Genomic DNA, 18,711 nt, shown 5'->3' with positions numbered 1-18,711 from the left:
TGGTGCTGATGATGAGAAAATTTGGGCTTCTCCTCTGTACCAAGAACTGTGGTAAATGTTTTACATGTATCATGGCACTTAGTCCTGACAATGACCCTGTGAACTTAGGATATTGGATAATGGGCTGTGTGCTGGACAGATTGAGGGCTGAAGACTGGAGTCTTTTAAGACTTGATATAGGCTTCCATTAAGGAAGGACAGTGAAAACGGAATTGACAAGCCCTCAAACACATAGCGCACATTTGTCAATTTTACTGGTCAGCCAAATATCCCCTTAGTTCAGTAAAATGTTCAACCAAATCGATTTAATCCTTTATGTCAGAACAGCCAAAGTAGTCATGGCTGGTATAGAAAGAACCTTATTAGGTTTAAAGGGATGTTGTGACTCATTTGTAGCTAGGTCATAACGTCCCCCAAGAGGATATTCTAGGGAATGTCTGTGGCAGAGGTTTTCATGGTCTAATGCATGAAGTTACTGATTTGGGGCAATTTTCTCTTAGCTAGAGGCTGTGCTCTCCTGACTTGAGACTTCCTTATCTCTTTAGTGAAAAGCTCTTCTGGGACAGTTCTGAGAATTCTGATTGGCTGCTGGTTATGTTGTTTGTCTTTCACAATTCCAGTCTGTATGTCACCACTATTCCCTCACTTACTTAAGTCAGAAACTCGTGTCATCCTAGCAGCCCTTTCTGTCCAGTCTTGTTAATCACCAAGCTTGCCAGAATGAATTCCCCAAGAGCTCTTACATCCATTTTCATCTCCCCATCCCCTTTGCCACCTTCATGCAGGGCACTATTATTGCTCATCTCAGAACTGAAACAGCTCCTAACTGGTCTTCCTGACCGCTGTCTTGCCTCTCCAACCTGTTCTTCACATTGCAGCTGGAATGCTATTTCCAATATTCAAGTCTCATATGCCATTCTCTTGCTTCAGAACCCAAACCCTGTGTTCTGTCATTCAAGGGTACTAAAAACCTGGCCCCTTCCCAGCTCCCGGTTCTCAAGTGACAACTCTATGTGTGTCCCAGCCCTGCCACGTCGTCATGTAGGTCCCCAAAACACCAGGCACTCTCAAACTCTTCCAGGGAATCTAGTTCTTGGCCTGACACTGCGAAGCCACAGCAGGTGACCCTATTTCCCCTGCTGCTCACTCCCTTTTTCATGCCCCCATCAGCACAGGGGTGGGGGAGCTGGTGAACGAGTGCTGTATTTCCCTGGGAGGTTCCTCTAGGGCTGTATCTGCAGTTCCAGTGGAGATTGATGAACTTTCAAATGATGAGATTTCTGGGGGCATTTATTGACATATAAATCAAAATCCAATTTTTGTGAAGGAAAATCCCAGCTGGTTTACATGGCAGGATTATGAAACAGTTTTTGCTTTGTGCACAGCCTCCTGTATGATGTAAAATGATTTTATCTTCCACAAAGGAAGCCTGGCTTTTTAACTTCTGTGGGCATTTTCCTGGGGTAATTCTGGCACTGGGTTCAGTTTGAATACTTCCCATATGATTCGCATCCTGAGATTGCCAACTGATTTCGAGAGGAAGAGAAGTGAAATTTATTGAGTGCCTACTATGTACCAGGCTATCCCTACAATATCCTATTTTAACCTTCACAATTAGTGGGGCCTTACTGGCAATAGTGTGATCATCTTTCCATCATCTTCCCGAGAAAATGTGTTAATTACCTATCATTACATAACAAATGGACACATACTTAGCTGCTTCCAACAGACTCACACTTACTGCCTCACAGTTTCTGTGGTCAATAGTCTGGACGCAGTTTAAGTAGGTCTTCTTCTCAGGGTTTTCCAAGTTTTCAATGCAAGTTTTGGCCAAGGCTGTGGTCTCATCTGAGCCTCAACCAGGGGAAGGATCTGCTTCCAAGCTCCCATCGTTGTTTTTAGTGATCCATTCCTAGTTGGCTGTAGAACTGAGGACATCAGTTTCTTGATGCTTGGCCAGAAACCCTCAGTTCCTTGAAATATGGCCCTTCCCAACATAGCCATCTACTTCTTCTGATCCGGTGAGAGAAAGAGAGTCTTCAAGCAAGACAGATGTTATAATCTTACATAACATTATTCCAGGAGTGACATAATTCCACAGCCTTTGTCATATTTGTCAGTGGGAAGTCAGACACAGGTCCCACCCACACTCAAGGGGAGGGGATCACACACAGCATGAGTACTATGACGTGGGAATCATGGGGGCCACCGTAGAGTCTGTCTACCACAGAAAGGTTAGGACACTCAAGGTCACTCAGCTACTAAGACAGGTTGCACCACTTTGCTGTCCTGCCAACTGATTCCAAAGACCGTGAATGCCAAAGCCAAGTACTGCCTGGGAGATTTACCCTGGATGCTGATGCCAAAGTCGTTTGTTCATCCCTGGAGCTGCTGTGTTGATTTTAAACCCGAATCATTAAAACAGTGAGGGGAAGTGAAGCAATTATTCAGAAGACAACTGGGGTTATTACCCCAAATGGAGAAGGGATCCTGAGTGGGTCCACTCCTGCTGGAAACAGTCCTCTATGGGCAGACGTTCTGTGAGGGAGCCCAAGTGACCATGATGCACCGTGACCTTTGGAAAAAGCACAAGTGGCTGCTCAGGGGTAAATGCCAAACACAGGCTCTTTCCTTCTGGTCACCCTTCACAAAAGAGGTCCATGCCATCTGGCTTATTTAATAAAGTCTTGCTGCTCTGTTTTTTATTTTCCCACCAACACTCACAACCACCAGTTTGATGTTTGGAGCTCTTCCAACTCTTGAATTCTGACCAAGACTTCTAAACCCTACATAGCTGTCATATGTAGTTGTATGGGTTGTGCACTGCATAAGAGATGCCTGGATGGGAGGGTGAATCATATGGAAAATCAGCACACTGAGACCTTGTTTCCAGCAACAATGAACGCTTTCATCATTTGCGCATCTTTTAATAACACCCCAGTTTTGTTTTGTTTTGTTTTGTTTTAGATGGCTTTTCCCTCTACTCTCCAGATTTTGTACTACTTATTAAGCCAGGGAGTGCCTTCTGCCTGGGGGAAGAGTCACCTTTCTCCAATTCACATACACAGACCCATCTAGGCTTGCAGCAACCTTGATGACTATTTTCAGGATAGTGAGCCTTCCACTGGAGTAGGTAGTGACATAATCTGCCTAAGCTGACTTTGAGAGCAAGTGACTCACAGTTTCTAAAACGACTGACAGCTACCCAATCACGGTGGAAATTCTGCTTTCAGCACACTGCACCTAAACTCCTAAGTCCATATGTAGAATCATTAAGCTGAAGAACGTGCAGCTCCAGCTGTCATGTGCCTTTAAATAAGCCTTAAAATCGACAGCCAAGATTGGACTCAATGCTGATTTTCAGACATAAAGGCTGTGCTAGGGGAGTGAGTACTGAAAAGCCACATTAAAAAATATGCAATCAACACCAGCTGTGGTCCAATTAAATTCAACCGATGACAGGTGTTTATAGAGATTACACACATACACTTTACCCAACAAATCACTTCCTTCGAAATGTGAAGTTTGGTAAACACAGCAGTGGCTCTCATAGTGAGGTCCATGGACTATTCACCTCAGAATGAAGTCCTTAATGAAAATGCAGATTTTTGGCCCCCACCTCAGACCTACTGTTTTAGGAGAGGGTGGTACAAGAATCTGATTTCTCACACACATACACACACACACAGTTAAATTGCAAAGAAGAAGTAATATATACATAATACAAATTAATAAGATATCTGAATAGCAGGGAGAAATTCCTGTGTGAAATCACCAAAATATTCCTTAAAGATGTTTGTGGCCTGTGTCATCCGCCATTTTGTGAGAAGCAAGGTGGCCTCCACGTTTCCTGAGCGTCTTCTTCGCTGCTGCCTTGACCGCCCCTTGACCACAGACATGTCTCGGGATCGGTTCCGGAGTCATGGCGGTGGCGGTGGTGGCTTCCACAGGCACGGAGGAGGCGGCGGCCTCCACGACTTCCGTTCCCCGCTGCCCGGCACGGGCCTCAATCAGAACCGCGGCCCCACGGGTCCTGGCCCGGGCCAGAGCGGCCCCAAGCCTCCGATCCCGCCACCGCCTCCACACCAACAGCAGCAGCAGCCACCGCCACCGCATCAGCCGCCGCCACATCCACAGCCGCATCAGTAGCAGCAGCCGCCGCCACCGCCGCAGGACTCTTCCAAGCCGGTCGTCGCTCAGGGACCCGGCCCAGCTCCCGGAGTAGGCAGCGCGCCGCCAGCTTCCAGCTCGGCCCCGCCCGCCACTCCGCCGACCTCGGGGACCCAGCCAGGGTCCAGGCCAGGCCCGACCCCGACCCCGCCGCCTGCGGTCACCTCGGCCCCTCCCGGGGCGCCGCCACGCACCCCGCCAAGCAGCGGGGTCCCTACCACACCTCCTCAGGCCGGAGGCCCGCCGCCTTCGCCCGCGGCGGGCCCGGGCCCAGGTCCGGGGCCTTAGCAGGGCCCAGGCCCGGGCGATCCTAAAGGCGGCAAAATGCCTGGCGGGCCAAAGCCAGGTGGCCGCTGGGCCTAAGACTCCTGGCGGCCACCCGAAGCCGCCAGCACCACCCGCCCTACCACCAGCAGCACCACCAGGAGCTCCGGCCCGTTGGGCCCGGCGCCGCAGCGAGGAGAAAATCTCAGACTCGGAGAGGTTTAAAGCCAACTTTTCTCTCTTGAGGAGGCCTGGAGAGAAAATTTACACACAGCGATGTCGGTTGTTTGTTAGGAATCTACCTGCTGGTATCACGGAAGATAAATTCAAAAGACTATTTGCTAAATTTGGAGAACCTGGAGAAGTTTTTATTAACAAAGGCAACGTCTTCGGATTTATTAGGCTTGAATCCAGAGCTTTGGCTGAAATTGCCAAAGCTGAACTCGATGATACACCCATGAGAGGTAGACAGCTTCGAGTTCGCTTTGCCACACATGCTGCTGCCCTTTCTGTTCGTAATCTTTCACCTTACGTTTCCAATGTTGGAAGAAGCCTTCAGCCAGTTTGGTCCTATTGAAAGGGCTGTTGTAATAGTGGATGATCATGGAAGAGCTACAGGGAAGGCATTGTTGAATTTGCTTCTAAATCAGCAGCAAGAAAGGCATTTGAAGGATGCAGTGAAGGTGTTTTCTTGCTGACAACTCCTCGTCCAGTCATCGTGGAACCACTTGAACAGCTAGATGATGAAGATGGTCTTCCTGAAAAACTTGCCCAGAAGAATCCAATGTATCAAAAGGAGAGAGAAACTCCTCCTCGTTTTGCCCAGCATGGCACATTTGAGTACGAATATTCTCAGCGATGGAAGTCCTGCTGACTTCCTTAGGAGCCGATTCATCTTCTGATTTGTTGTTCTTCCTCTTCAGCCATTTCTCTACTCTCTCTGCACTAACAGTTTCAGATACAAATTCATCTACTACCCGGGGGTTAAGAGAAAGATATGCCTTCACTTTTAAATCGGTCAAGCCTCCATCTCGGCTCTGTGGCTATGCACCTTCTGCACCATGTCCTTGGCCTCCCGCATGCGCCCAGTCAGCTGGGGCGAGTACTTGGCTGGGGTCAGCTCGCTGTCATAGGAGCCCAAGATGGCCCGCATGCCGTCCCGCTCCTTATACGACTGCAACAGATCCAAGAAGAGGTTCAGCTTCTCCACCACGTCATTCTCCTCCTGCTTACCCTGTTGTGCAGCCTTGTCGGCGAGCAGTGTGAATTTCACAGACAGGCCTTTCAGAGCCTGCTTCAGGGACTCCCACGTGCTGCTGTTCAGAGTGGCCTAGGAGGGCAGTGGGGTCATGTCAGGCCCTATGGCACTTAGCTCCTTCCCGAATATGAGAAGATCTGCTGCTTTGTAGATGGCCCTCGGCGCGATCTGCTCAGCCCTGTCCCGAAGCTTGTGAAAGCTGTTGTAAATGTTCGGGATCAGCTCCCGGCTGATGACAAACTGAGCTTGGATGTCAGCTGGGAGGAAGTCCTTGGCCCTGGTAGCCAGCTTACAGTTCATGAATTCGTCCACAACACACTGTGCTGATTCCTTTAACTTGTTCTGCACATCTTGAACGAGCCTTGAAATCAGGAGGCACCCAGGAGATACAAAGGGAAACCCTAATATGCAGCTGTTCACGCATCCAGGAATTCTAGAATTTCAGAGATGCCTTAAACATCATCTGACTGGACTCTCATTTTACAAAAAACAAACAAACAAACAAAAAATACACCTGGGGTCAAGCGTGTAGTCCCAGCTACTCAGAGCCTGAGGCGGGAGGATTGCTAGCCTTGGTAACATAGTGAGTATTGGTGTTTTTATGGAGTTGCATTAAACGTATAAATTAAATAAAGAGGATTGATTTTTTTTATATATTGATCTTACGTCCTTACCATTTTTACTTCTTAGTTCCAGAAAACTTTGTAGATTCTTTGGGGCTTTTTCTTTTTTCTTTTTTTTTTTGAGGTGGAGTCTCTCTGTGGCCCAGGCTGGAGCGCAGTGGTGCGATCTCCGCTCACTGCAACCTCTGCCCCCTGGGTTCAAGCAATTCTCCTGCCTCAGTCTCCCGCGTAGCTGAGATTACAGGTGCACGCCACCATGCCTGTATTTTTGTATTTTTAGTAGAAACGGGGTTTCACCATGTTGGTCAGGCTGGTATTGAACTCCTGACCTCAAGTGATCTCCCCACCTTGGCCTCCCAAAGTGCTGGGATTACAGGCGTGAGCCAATGCACCTGGCTTCTTTATTTATTTATTTATTTTTTAAACATAGACAACGATGTCATCTGTGAGTAAAGACAGTTGTTAGATATAGTGAACCTTAAGTTTCTCTTCACAGAATCAGTATGTCATATGTTTACCTCTCTTATTCTTTAATTCTCCATTTTAAAGTTTAACTTTCTTGTAGTTTCAGTAAACAACCTTTTCCACCAGTTTTAATCAGTAGTTCACATCTGTTCCCCTGTTCCCTTGCTCCGGTTACCTGCTTTGACCTGACTCATCCTGGTCACCTGCCCCAGTCACCAGCTTTGACCTAGGTCACCCCTGGCTACCTGTTCTGACCTGCTTGTAACTGTCCTTCCTGCCAAACTACCCATCCCACCACTAGGGCTCATACCCCTGTTCCCTTTAAAACAGTCAATCTGAATTAGACTAGACTGTGCGGTCCAACCCTAGCCAACAAGGGAGTGACACAGCAGTAGGGGTGACCTCCGTCAGGAATAAGTACCCCTTCCCCTCCCTTGCCCAGGCGTGCACTCACCATTGTTCCATCTGTGAGCCGCACCCTTCTATAGAAGTAATTTGCCTTGCTGAGGGAGTTTATATTTGAGTGCTACTTCTTTTGTGACACTGAAAATTTACATATAACAACAGTTTTACTTCTTCCTTCTCAATCCATATAGCTTTTATTTCTTTTTGTTTGTGTGTTTTATTGCACTGTACGGTAAGAGATGACATCCTCGCCTGGTTCCCAAGCTTAAGGGGAAAGGATCCAGTTTCTCACCATTAAGCATAATGTTAACTGAAGATTATTTGTAGACCTCCTGGTAAGACCATCTGGTCTGGCATATAGTAGAGAATGTATTGAATGAATGAACAAATGAATGAATGAATGAAAGTGTCTATAAAATAAAGTGTTGGGGGAGTGGGAGAAGACAAGCAAGGAACTAAAAATTAGGAATTAAATTAGGCCTGGTTTTTAAAAGTCTTGAATGCCTCAGAGCTCTCAGCCAAGAGGCTGAATCATCGAACAAGAAATAACCAAATGAAACTGAGACCAAAGCCAAGTGCTGCCAGTGGGTGCCATACAGAGGACCCCACTAGCTACTGGGTGCCGAGTCCCATGCCTGCTCTCGCCGCCTCTTGCCTTTAGCAAAGAATAAAGAGAACCGTGTGTGTGTGTGGCAGTTTGGCCCTAAGGGCCCAGGATTTCTGTCTGTGCTGCTGGCTTTAGGCTGGACACAGAAGAATGACGGGTCACTGCTCTACTTCTCATTCCCTAGGTGATATTGAGAAAGCACACACCCCCTCGGGCCTGTTTCCACATCCATAGACTAGGCATGGGGATAGAATTATAGGGGAAAGAACTAGCATTAAGGGCCTACTGTGAATTGCTTTTTATATTAATACTTCTTAAAGAGCTAACATTTATGAGTGTCTCCTATTAAGTAGGCAACCTGTGTGTATTATTTCACACACACACAAAAAAGAATCTGATTTTTAACAAGCACTACGCAAAACAAGGCACTATTTTAAGGCTTCTAGGAATACTGAGATATGTCGCTTTTAACTCTCAAGTCAGAATAAACTGTTTTAATTGGATCAAGGTTTTCGTCTCCAGGAGAAACCTCTGGAGATGCCCTTAGCAGAGTAAATATCCTCCATTTTGGGCCTTTGGAAACTTTGTAAGAAGGTATTCCCTAAGCCTTTGCTCCCGTCAGTTCTCCCAATTCCCTGACATCTCCAAATGACTACATCAGAAACTTTAAAATTCACTGTGTTTCAGGACCTGGAGGGAACATTTAAAGTGACACCTACCTGAGCCCCATATTTGCAATCAGTTGATGCATCCATCTGGATATGTTTGTCCATAAGTAATAGAAAAATCCCATAGTGGTTCAAGCTGTAAGTGTATTTATCTCTATTAAGAAGAGATCTGGCCAGGTGCAGTGGCTCACAACTCTCAGCACTTTAGGAGGCCAAGGTGGGCTGATCACGTGGTCAGGAGTTCAAGACCAGCCTGGCCAACACAGTGAAACGCTGTCTCTATTGAAAACACAAAAATTACCTGGGTATGGTGGTGCACACCTGTAATCCCACCTCCTCAGGAGGCTGAGGCAGAAGAACTGCTTGAACCTGAGAGGCAGAGGTTGCAGTGAGCCAAGATCACGCCACTGCACTCCAGCCTGGGTGACAGAGCAAGTCTTCATCTCGGAAAAGAAAAAGAAATCTGTAGCAATCCCATTAGTAGGGTATACACTCAAAGGAAAATAGATCATTATACTAAAAAGACACATGAACTCATATTCTTCACCATCCTATTCACAATAGCAAAGACATGGAATCAACCCAGGTGCCCACTGGTGGTGGATTGGGTAAAGAAAATGTGGTACATATATACCATGGAATACTACATAAACATAAAAACGAATGAAATCATGTTTTTTCCAGCAACATGGGTGGAGCTGGAGGCCATAATTCTAAGTGAATTAATGCAGGAACACAAAAGCAAATACTGCATGTTCTCACTGCATGTTTAGCAAATACTGCTAAACATTGAGCACTCACAAACATAAATGTGGGAATAATAGACACTGTAAACTACTAGAGATGGGCAGGAGGGAAGGGGTCATGGGTCAAAAAACTACCTGTTGGTACTATGTTCACTACCTGAGTGCAATATACCCATGTAACAAGCCTGCATATGTATCCCCTGTGACTGGAAAAAAAAGTGGGGAGATTCCAGGATTCACTTGGGACTGTAGGCTGCAAGATGGCTCTATAATTCTACCACTCCCCAGCCCCCTGTCATATAGTCATGAGCTGACTGCAATAGCACCAAACCTCATGGCCTCACACAAATGCATTCAAAAGGTAGAAAGTAGGGGTTGAGGAAGCAACAGGGAGTTGGAAGCCCTGGTGGTAAGAGAGCTCTCCTGAGACCGGCTATCTTTTGACCATGGAGGAAAATCATATCTGGAGAGCATCTAGAAACCTTTACTCTATGACTCACTGGCAGAAGTGTGTCACATGACTCCCCTATCAATAGAGAGAGTGAGGATCTATTGAAGAGAAACATTGGCTTACCAAACATGTTTTATCTGCTAGGGCATATCCAAACAAAACTGGGATGCTGCTACTAATAAAGAAGACAGAATGCTCCAGATAAAATGGAGCAGGCCAAGCTCTTAGGTGAGTCTAATAACACACCAGCAAAGACAGAGAAACACTGGATGAAATGCCATACATCATTCATGGCCAAGGCCAGATTATCATTTCTGCCATGAAGTCTCTTCTAGATCGTTTAAGCTAGAAGTAACCTTTCTCTTTGCCATTCCCGTATCATGGTTGGTCACAATTCTGACTGCACATCAGACTCATTTTTTTTTTTTTAAAACCACCAATGCTTTGGGCCCTACCCAAGACTAGCTGAATTGGAGTCTTTAGGGATAGGGCCTAGAACTTTTATTCTTGGAAATATCTTCAGGGGATTTGAACGTAAAGCAAGAATTGAGAGGCATTGTCCTAAAATGTTTTATCTCATCTCTTTTTTTAAAAAATGGATATACTCATTGGTAAAATTAGATTATGCTGCAACAAGAAGTATCTTCTAAACTCAGTAGCTTAACACTCGGATATTTATTTCTTGCTCGTACTCCTTGGTAACATGGGTTGGCTGGTATCTGGTGCTCTGCTGATCACTCGGTGCCTCAGCTGCCAGAATCTTTATTGCCATATGTGCTTCTACAATCACCTCAGCCATGGGAAGGGAGGGTTGACATTGAGCATTGGTCATTAAGTTATTTCACTTGGAAGTGATGGATCACTTCTGTCACCATTGCATTGGCCAAAGCAAGTCTTATGGCCACCTCTAACTTCAAGGAGATAGAGAAATACAACTTTACCAGGAGCCTGGGAGGTAGAAACCTGGAATTTTTCATAGTAGTTTTGGAGGCTGAGGTGGGAGAATCACTTGAGCCCAGGAGTTTGAGACCAGCCAGGCAACATGATGAAACCTTGTCTTTATACAAAATACAAAAATTAGCCAGCTGTGGTGGTGCATGCCTGTAGTCCCTGCTACTTGAGAAGCTGAGGCGGGAGGATCACCTGAGCCCTGGAGATTGAGGATGCAGTGAGCGTAATTGGGCCCCTATACTGCAGCCTGTGCTACAGAGAGGCCCTGTCTCAATAAATCAAGTTCATGAAGTATAAATAGGTATTTTATGACTCTTTCACAAGAATGTGCTCATATATAATACATATAAAATCTAAAGAAAAATAATATGCACTCATGATGAAAATTCAATTGTGCAGAAATGTGGAAAGTAAAAAATGTATTTTCTGTTTTCTGCTTTTGCCCTCATTGTCTGATTCTCCTTTCCTTAATGATTATAAGTTCTCCCAATGGCTGGTGTGTATTCTTTCAGAGATTTTCTGTGCATTATAAACACATACACACACACCCATACACATACGCACAGAGTTTCTCTTTTCCCCAAGTACGGGATTTTCTATGACTGCTCCATATTTTTTTAACAATGTCCAGGTGATTTTAATATGGAACCCAGGTGTTTCTAATATGGAACCCTGTGAAATTCATAATGAACATGGAGATGAACTTCAGTTTGTTCCTGCCACAAACCTTCTAGCAAGTGAGATTCTCCAGGACAGACACATGTAGTTGAGTCTGTAGTAAAATGAAACAGCTCTTGTAGCTGGCTGAGCATCAGAATCTTAGCACTGTAAGTAATTAATGAGCAGGAGCTACTGTACACCCTCTCAAAGAGTTGTTTTAAGGACTGAAATTAATAAACATAAAGTAACTGGCAACCAGTAAGAGCATGTAGAGACATGTATTACTAACTAGCATAAAATAATTAGAATGTCAAGGCCAGTAATGGCAAGTGCATCTTGCACAGATAGTGACACATGGTAAGTGCTCCAAATATGCGGATAGAAGAAAGGAAGGAAGGAAAAGAGGAGGATATTATTCCAGAGAGCAGGATAAATGTAAATGCTGACCAGTGTGAGTTAGAAGATTTTAAGATTTCCTACAATGGAAACGTGTGACAAAAAAGAGGGAGGTGGGTCATGAACTGAATAAAGGAAAGGAGAGGGGTGGATGCCAGGAATGACACCAGGCAACTGGGTAGATGGTGGATGGAACATTTTTGTGGAGCAGGAAGTGTGTGTGTGTGGTAGAGATGTTTATTACTTGGCTCTTCTTGGCCTTAAGTGGCGTATTTAGTTGGGGGTGGCTTTCAGGCAAAGGAAACTACATGGATGAAGGAGCAGGAAGTGGTAGAGTTTCCAGGATTGTGGGAAAAGTAGCTAGTTTATAGTGAAGGCTGGTTAACATGAGGGAAAATGGGAAAACAATACTAATCTTATATGTAGAAACAAGTAGAGAAGGATTGCACTAATTAGCCATATTAAATGCATATAAAATGTTCACTTCTTCATTCTTACTAGTCTAGTGGCAGGAAATAGAATGTGTGTGTTTTGGCAAGAAATGTGCACTGTGGATCATAATCTCAGAAAGAAAGTAAAACTTTGTTTATCTATTGGGATTCTGTTTACTCTTGTATTGACCAGGCTAATCATTTAAATGTGATGCTTTATCTTGATCTGTATTCATAAGTAAACAAAATATGTTTACATTGTGTAATTTTATTGTATATCCCATATTCTACATTTTGTAGTGGGGGATCAGGTAAGAACTATGTAGCCTATATTCAAGCAACATGATTTTACTTAGCCTAATTCACTGGCTGAATGACCTTGAATGAGTTACTTAACCTTTCTGTGCTTCTGCATTCTCATCTGAAAAGAGGGGATTGTGACAGAAACGACTTTATTGGGTGGCTAAGATAAATAAGTGAGCTAAGTGTAAAGCCCTTAGTGCAGTGCCTGGAACAAAGTTAAGTATTTAATAAACACTAGTGCTTATTGATTCTCCGCAAATTTCACCATTAACAACTGAAGTCTATTGAGAATGACCAATTCATGAATTTGTTACACGTCTGTGCCTGATGCAGATATTAGTTACTGTTCACTTCTAATCCACTTCCAGGAAAATCCTGTAACTGGAAATAGTTACTTCTTTACCTAACCTGGAAATGGGAACTGGTTCTTCCAGTGCCCTCTCTCTGATTACCCTCAAGTCTGATTCATTATCAGGAGGTGCTGCTCCAAGTCTCTTGGTTAGCTTTCTTCAATCATTCATTCATTCATTCAATCAATCAACCACTTACCATAGATCATAGTCTGTAATAGACACGGAGATGCAAGAAATAGCCCCTGCCTCCCAGAGCTCATTGTCTAGTGGTGGAGGGAGGGAAGAGAAGAACAGTGACATCTCTGAGATCAGAGAAATAGGCAGGAAGCTGAGATCAGGAAAAGAAACTATGCTGCCTAGGGGAAGACCTGAAGAGAAAGGAAATAGCCAAGTAGTAGAACACTGCCTTGGCTCAAGAATGTCCCAAGCCTGGGAACTGCAAATCGTTCAGTATTGCAGGAAATGTGTGTTGAAAGAAAAACGTTAGCTGACTTAAATTTAACAGAGTATAATTAAGCAAAGACTGATTTGTGAATGAGGAAGACTCTTGAGCCAGGGTAGCCTCAGAGAGACTCCAGTGGAGCCATGTAGTGGAAGATTTATGGACAGAAAAAGGAAAGTGATGTAAAGAAGATGGAAACAAGGTACAGAAACAGCCAGATTGGTTAGAGCTTGGCATCTGCCTTATTTGAACACGATTAGAACAAGTGGGCACCTTTGATTGGCCAAAAACTCAGTGAATGACACAAGAGTATGCTACAGTCTGTTTACAACTCCGTTTAGGTTATAGTTCACGATGTATAGAGAAACTTTTAGGACAAACAATATATGTAAGGAGGCAACTTTAGGCTAAACTTGATCTAACAGGTGTATTCTGGTGAAAACAGGGAACAGGGAGAAGTAAAGGAGGGAAGTCAGCAGGGGGCACACACAGACCAAGAAAACCTGTCTAAGAGTCTGGTCCCAAGGGCAATGGGGAGCCACTGAAGGCTAGCAGCGGAGGAGTGATCAGACTTGTTCTTTGGAAAGATAACACCGGCTGCTCTGGGGACAATAAATTGGAGGTTATGAGATTAGTTAGGAGTTTAGGAAGCTGAACTGGTCATTCAACTCTAAAGTAGGGCAGTGGCATGAAGTGAATAGATTGAGATATATTTAAGGGGCATAAGCAACAGGACATGGGGACTGAGTGAGGGAGGGGAGCAGCGTGGCTGCTAAAAATGACCCTAGTAACTGGGCAGACGTGGATGGAGCATTTTTGTAGGGCATGGAGTATATGTGGTAGAGATCTTTGTAACTATTAGCTAGCTCTTCTCCACCAGACCGCATATCTCTTTTGGTCAAATTTAAGGAGTGCTATTGATCTTGCCAGTAATTCTTACTGAAGCTTGAACCAGGGTGATGATTACCTAAAGAAGTAAATTAGGCAAATTCCCCTGAACGTATACTCTTGAAAGGTAAGAAATAAGTCAACTGCCCTTACTTACTCTTAGAGCTCTCTTGTGTGATTACTTTTATATCTGGTAACAATTGGGAGCAGATGAGTCCTTGGAGTATACATTCAGAAGATGCTTAACTTTCTGCACAATATTGATACTCAATACAACAAGATGTATTCATCCCCTGCTCTGTATTGCTTGCTTCTCTCAATGGGTTGAACCAGGTAAACATGGCTCTTGCCCTCATAAAACTTACATTCTAACATAGAGTTCTGGTATCTTCTCATCAAAGTACTAGATCCTCCTTTCCTCTAGGGGTGCCTGAACAAGAATAAGAGTGAATCAGTTAGGTGTTACTATATAACAAAATGTCCTCAAAACCTAGTGGCTTAAAATAACAACCATTTCATTGGCTTAAAATTTTTCCATTGACAATTTAAGCTGGGCTCAGCTGGATGGTTCTTCTGATCTTGGCTGGGCATATTCTTGCATCTGTGTTCAACTACATTGGGTAGGCCACTTTACTGATCTGGTTAGACTGTCACACGTTTGAGGGCTTCAGCTGGGATAACTGTTCTGAATGGACTCTAGTGCACATGTGTCTCAACCTCCCATAGGCTAGCCCAGGCTGTTCATGTGGCACCCAGGAAGGTATCCCAGAGAGAATGAAAGTATACACAGTCTCTTGAGGTCTAGGCTTGAAACTGGTATAATATCACTTCTGGCATGTTCTATTGGCCAAAGCTAATCCCAGATCCAGACCAGATTCAGGCAGTGAGGAAATAGGCTCCATTCCTTGATGGGAGCACTAGCAGAGTCTCATTGCAAGGGCCATGGGCACAGGGAAAGGAAGAATTGCAGTAATTTTGGCAATATACTCCAAGGACTCATCTGTCCCTAATTCTTAACAGATGCAAAACTAATCACAAAAGAGAGCTCTAAGAGTAGGTGATGGCAATGGACCTATTTCTTATCTTTCAAGCCAAAAAGGAGACTTATTAAGACCTGCTCTTTCCCATAAGAGAATTTACAGTGTCCCTTTTGGTAGCTGGGTCAGTCAACTTTTTCTGTTTTAGTTTTCTGACTGTAGCCATCCTCTCCTTTTCAACCCCCAGGACAACAGCTGACTGTTCTCAGCACAGATGTCAAAGAAATGAAATGTCAGCAGAGTTCACTGTGACCCTGGAGGCCACTGCTCTCCCCGTCACTCTCCCATCTCCTCACAGTTGCTTTCAGCAGAGCTGGTCTGCACTATTAATAAACCTTCCCCTCAGCACTTTCTCTCAAGGGGACGATATCAGAAAGGCTCCATTTATCTTCCAGCCTGACTCCTGCCAGGCTGGTGAGAAGGTCTTCTGACGTGGAGATAAGAAATCCCGTGGAGATAAGAAATCCCAGACACTACCACCATGTAGGGGAAGCTCAGGAATTCCATTTTCCTCATGAAAGGTCAAATCACTTCTTTTGCAGTGTTTAGAAAGAAAAGCGCTAACATAATGTGCTTTCTAAATGCCAATGATCTTGACATCCCTGATAAAGAGAAGCCAATGAAGGAAGAGAATGGCTCAGTAGGAGAGCTGACTTCTAAGTGCCAGTGAGAGAAGTAAAACATCTATAATAACTCACGTTGCAGGTTGTGGTTAATGCGATCCTGGGTTGTGGTAGTGCAATTATTGCTGCTTTAAAAAAAATCTTGCATGTTTGCTGTGAATATGTTATAGTTTATTACAACAGTAATAGTTCTCCCTCAAGAGGCTTGGGAGGCAGGCAGGCCAGTTACAAACTAGCCCTATCAACTTTTCATTCCTTCTTTCTTTCATCACTAATCTGTTGAGTGGTCACTATGTGCCCGGAACCAAGCTGGGATGCAAAAAGAGGTAACCAGCACAGCATTCTGCTCTTAAGGAACTCACAGTCTAATTGGAGAGCATAACAAGCCAACAGACAATCCTCTAGAAAGTGATGCATGCTACCCCAGAAAGTGCAAGATGTTATGGCAGCATCCCCATTGGAGGGTATGGGGAATCATCTCCTGCAGTTCCTTCCTCAAGCAGTAGAGGCTCCATGAAGTTATGAGCTAGGTCTGACACATTTGTTACTGGTATCCCTGGTGCCTGGGACTTAGTGGGAGCTCATTCCTATTTCCTGGTTGATTTGCTGGTGTGAATCCTATATTCTCACTCCACAGAGCTATCAATCCTTCTGCAAACATTCCAAGCAGTTTTACAAATGTGACTTGGAAAATACTGTTGTTTCTGTCTGGAGTGTTGTTTTCACCATTTAGCACCTGGAAAACTCTCACGCACCCTTCAAGACTTAGACAAAATGCCCTCTCTTCTGCAAAATATTTTCAGATTTACTGAGCAGAATTTATCCTTTCTTTATCATGGCTCTAAGCATCTTGTTTATATATCAAGTTTGGGTCTTATCAAAGGACTATCTTATTGTAATTATTATTTTTCCTTTGGAATACTTGATTGCATTTTATTTTCTGCCTCTATAGATAGTAGCTTATGCCTTTTTTCTTTTATGATTATTTTTAATTGACATATAGTTGTGTGCATTTATGAGATACAATGTGATATTTTAATACATGTATACAATGGGTAATGATCAAATCAAAACAATTAGGATATATATTTCTTTGTGTTGAGATCATTTGAAATCTGCTCTTCTAGCTATCTAAAAATATACAAGAATTGCTTTTAATTATAGTCACTTTAAAGTGCTATAGAACATTGGAACTTATTCCTCCTATCTAGCTGTACTTTTGTATCTATTACCCGAACTTTAGCTACCTCCCCAGGTCCCCTCCACTCTTCCCCACCACAAATAACCACTATTCTACTCTCTGCTTTCATGTGGACAACTGTCTTAGCTTCTGTATGAGTGAGAACATGCAGTATTTATATTCATGTTCCTGGTTTATTCCATTTAACATAATGTCCTCCAAGCTTATCTATATCCAAGCTTATCTATATCCATGTTACTGTGAATGACAGAATTTAATTATTTTTTATGACTAAATAGTATTCCATTGTGATATATCACATTTTCCTTGTCCAGTCATCTATTGATGGGCACTTGAGTTGAGTCTATATCTTGGCTATTGTGTATAATACTGTGGTAACCATGGGAGTGCAGACATTTCTTTGACATACTGGTTTCCCTTCCTTTGGATATATACCCAGTAGTGGGATTGCTGAATCATGCTGTAGTTCTACTTTCAGTTTTTTGAAGAATCTCCATATTTTTGTTTTCTATAATGGCTATACTAATTTATATTCCCACCAACAATGTATAAGGGCCCCCCTTTTTCTGCATCCTCCATTTGTTATTTTTGTCTTTTTTATAATAGCTATTTTAACTGGGGTAAGATGATATCTCATTGTGGTTTTGATTTGCATTTTCTTGATGAAAATTGATGTTGGCATTTTTTCCTATACCTGGTGGCCATTTGTATGTCTTCCTTTGAGAGACGTTTATTTAGATCATTTGCCCATTTTTACACTGAATTATTTGTTTCTTATCTTTGGTGTTGAGTTGTTTGAGTTTCTTATATATTCTAAATATTAATTACTTGTCATATACTTGCTAATATTTTCTCCCTTTCTGCAGGTTTTCTCTTCATCCTGTTGATTCTTTCTTTTGATGTGCAGAAGCTTTTAGTTTGACATAATCCCATTTGTCTATTTTTGCTTTTGTTGCTTATGCTTTGGAAGTTTTCTTTATGAAATTTTTGTCCAGAACAATGTCCTGAAGCATTTCCCCTATGTTTTCTTCTAGTAGTTTCATAGGTTCAGGTCTTTAAAGACATTTAGGTCTTTAATCTATTTTGAGCTCATTTTTTTTGTATAGTAGGAGATAGGGGTCTGGTTTAATTTTTCGGCATATGAATATTCAGTTTTCTCAACACCATTTATTGAAGAGACTGTTTCTTCCCTAGTAAATGTTCTTGGCACCTTTGTTGAAAATCAGTTGGCTGTAAATATGTGAATTTATTTCTGGGTTCTTGATTCTGTTCCACTGGACTCTGTGTCAGTTTTAATGCCAGTATTGTGCTGTTGTGATTACTATAGCTTAGTGGTATATTTTGAACTCATGTAGAATGATGCCTCCAGCTCTGTTCTTTTGCTAAGGATTTCTTTGGCTACTTGGGGTCTTTGGTGGTTCTATACAAATTTTAGGATTTTAAAAGAAAATTTCTATGAAATATGTCATTGTTCTTTGATAGGGATTGCATTGAATCTGTAGAATGCTTTTAGCAGTATAGTTATTTTCACCACATTAAATCTTCCAATTCATGAATATGGAATGTCTTTCCATTTTTATGTGTCATCTTCAATTTTTAAAAAATCAGTATCAGTGTCTTATAGTCTGTCTAGAAGAGATCTTTCACCCACTTGGTTAAATTTATTTCTAAGTATTTTACTATATTTTTGTAGCTATTGTAAATGAGATTGCTTTCTTGATTTCTTTTTCTGCTAGTTTGTTGGTGATGTATAAAAATATTATGACATT

General features: G+C 43.1%; 1 pseudogene; it reads left to right on the top strand.

The window, feature by feature from the left end:
* Nucleotides 1–3,897: 3,897 nt before the first annotated feature.
* On the top strand, nt 3,898–5,308 carry LOC105728849 (splicing factor, proline- and glutamine-rich-like; annotated as a pseudogene).
* Nucleotides 5,309–18,711: the final 13,403 nt, after the last annotated feature.

The sequence above is a fragment of the Aotus nancymaae genome, unplaced genomic scaffold (assembly GCF_030222135.1).
Source record: "Aotus nancymaae isolate 86718 unplaced genomic scaffold, 86718_ANA_hifiasm-v0.15.2.pri h1tg000021l, whole genome shotgun sequence".
Classification (NCBI taxonomy): Eukaryota; Metazoa; Chordata; class Mammalia; order Primates; family Aotidae; genus Aotus; species Aotus nancymaae.
The sequence above is the reverse complement of the archived record's forward strand: the minus strand, read 5'-3'. Positions and strand labels throughout refer to the sequence as shown.